Here is a 2,991-nt window from a genome sequence, read left to right on the forward strand (position 1 = left end):
AAATTTTCAAGTATTGATCTTAATATTTGTCTCACCGTCACATTGTCCGCTACGGAGCACAGGAGGAGGAGATGGCCCAACGGCATGGAATACAGGATAGCATCAAATACTTTCTCATTAGATAACACAGTGTAATTAACTAAATATCTGTCTTTAATACTGGGCTTCTATCATCAAATGCCAGTGTCTGGAAATACTGCTGGAGGACTACTCCAATGGAAGAATCACGAGAGACCACGACGATAAGTGGCTAATATGCAGATTTAAATTCCCTAAAGCTGTGCTTTTGGATCTATGTACTGAAGTACTCGGCTTATCTGTTTTTTATAAAGGGAACATTACTTACAGTTATGACAGTTATGCACGATTTTATGAATCTGAATGTTTTTTGGCGTACGTACACTTTTAGTAAAGATCCTACGTACCCATTTTATAAATGAGACCCTGGGTCTTTTTTCATAAGCAGTGAGATATAGTCCTAAGAACTAGTGGCAACACAATGGTTTTCTCTTTAATCAAACCCTGAAAATGCTAAGCATGAGGAGGTAATTGTATCCTACCTGTTCATAGATGCAAATTAATATTCTGTCATTGGTACATAAAATGGAACCTCCAATTTACATTTTGATTAAATGAAAAGTAAATTGACCTTGAGCCTAAGAGCCAAAGCTACAATGTTGATGAGCACGATGATGTGAGTGGAACCACAAGTGTGGTGTCTGATGCTCTTTACTACATTGAGTTCTTTTCAGAATCATCTTTGCCAGCATAATAATAACCCCTGGGATGCATGACTGCTCAAGAACATCTCTGTGTCATCAGAATCAATTACATTATATCAGTCAGACAGAGATGAAAGGGTAAAGTACATGCATGTGTTTGTTTCTCTCTGAACAAAAACCAATGCCACTAAAGAAATATTCATGCACAACACTCCAAGTGTTGTTTTCTGACAGCCGTGCTGCATTAAAAACACCTTCAAATAATTGGTTTTGACTGCTAAAGTGCTGCATTTTGCATCAAATGAGTTAATAATTGCAGCCGTCTTTTTCAGGGAATCTCTGCTGCCTGATGGCTGCATGCATTAATTGTGCAGACAGTAACTACACTGTGTTGATTGCTACGTTTAGGTGATAGTTTATGAATTGGAAGGAGATAAGATCGTTTGCAGTATTTTGGATCATGAAAAAAACAGTCAAGGACCCATGAGCCTATTTAAAAAGAACTACATTCACTTCTGTATTCTTTTGTAATTGATGCTAATGACAGAATTTGGTGCTTGTGGCCGTATTCAGTCAGGCGGACACGGTCCCATATGGGTATTTAGCATCTGAGATCCAGCTGACAGACTGCTAGTGTTTGTGACCATGCAACTAGAAGCACAGTTCCTTGTGCAGCCATTTGCTCTTCTAAATGGCCACATTGCAGTCTTTTATTGTAGTTAATGCATGTCAATGTGCACACTGCTTAACTGTAAATGATTGTATTTGTCTGTTAAAATCAGATCACTGCTAAGTGACCAACTGCCTGTTTTATTGAGGTGCACTGGTACATCTTTTGTTCTGGTCCTGAGTTGTTATGATAGGTGAAAAAATGTCATCTGGACATAAAAAATGGATAGGGTTCCACTTGGTAAATGTACCATGTCTACTTGCTGTCTACCAAAATTATGATGAGCAGTGTCATTCCTCAATACGCCACAATCATTTTTCCACATCGGCACCCCCAAAACAACGTCTTGCAGCTATGTGAGCAAGTGACCTTTATGTTCCACGTTGGTGTTTAATGCGTCTCAGCAGAGAGTTTTTGATGTTGTAATTGCATTTAATAGCTCCATGACTTACAACCTAGAATTCAGGTTCCAATACTTGTGTAAAATTGACACAGAATGAGAGCCATGGACTATAAATATCATTTAGTGTGATCAATAACCAGCTTCTGTAAAGAACTAGGCTCTCCTAAACATGTTGTTATAGGTAGCCCACTACAGTACTTGAAGCGGAAGGAAGTCTGTGATAAATCACAGAGATTTACTAAGGCAAATAAATGATTCTGGAAAATGGGGACAACAGGGAAGAAAGTGCTGATCATATTTGTTGTGGAAAAGGCTATTATCTATGCATTAAAATGTCAGCACAGCACTATCTACCGCAATCTCAGGTGCTAGTCCCTATAAATCGTCAAGTCATTCTTAAGAGGTAAATCCTTAATTGGTGTCAGCGCTCACAATGTAGTCACCGGACTGACCATTACTGTGCCTACTCTGCATTACTTTATAAACACATGCATTTGTTATGAATGAAACATCTGTAAAGCCACACAGGCCAGTAACTGTTTTGTGCCTCTACATTGGATGCAACTATAAAGATATACCCCAAGTATTGGTCAATATAATATATAATAATACACTTGTGATTTGAGTAGGAGGCACAGTCCAATTCCTTTTGGTATCATACAAATCCGCTGCAAATGCAACCTATGCGTTTATTAAATTTAGTTTGGTGCATAATACATTTAAAGGCACAGCCGTGCTGTTTAATAGACATAGTGTAGTAGGCTTGCACTGTTGTATACTTTAGAAATAAGATTGCATTTCCTACTCAGCGCTTTTAGTTAAATTACAGCTCACCAATACTGCAGGAGATGCCATGCATCTGCAAAAGCAAATCCAGCTGTGCATTTCTTAAAATCTGTACTTCTGTGAGCACTTGCAGCCAAACACAATTAAGATGCATGTTTCCTATCACAACACATGTGAAACAGCGTGAAATGCAGTAAAATGCAGTGTCTGAGAATGCTAGTTCGTGTGTCTGCAGGGATGAGACTGTGATCGCAACTTTGAATCTGAATCTGGCCTCTGCATACTGATTACTTCAAAGCATTGATAATTCATCAAGGAAGGGGAGAAGCTGTGAAAGACAGAGTGAGAAAAAGTTTGACTAGACTCACTCTCTCTAACTCATCCACCAACACACACACACACACACACAC

At 38.7% G+C, this 2,991-nt stretch overlaps 1 protein-coding gene across 2 annotated transcripts in view; it reads left to right on the forward strand.

The window, feature by feature from the left end:
• Window positions 1–2,991, forward strand: part of LOC116690735 (CUB and sushi domain-containing protein 3) — a 286,959-nt gene that overhangs the window by 262,290 nt on the left and 21,678 nt on the right. The gene's annotated exons all lie outside the window — the stretch shown is intronic.

The sequence above is a fragment of the Etheostoma spectabile genome, chromosome 6 (genome assembly GCF_008692095.1).
Source record: "Etheostoma spectabile isolate EspeVRDwgs_2016 chromosome 6, UIUC_Espe_1.0, whole genome shotgun sequence".
Lineage (NCBI taxonomy): Eukaryota > Metazoa > Chordata > Actinopteri > Perciformes > Percidae > Etheostoma > Etheostoma spectabile.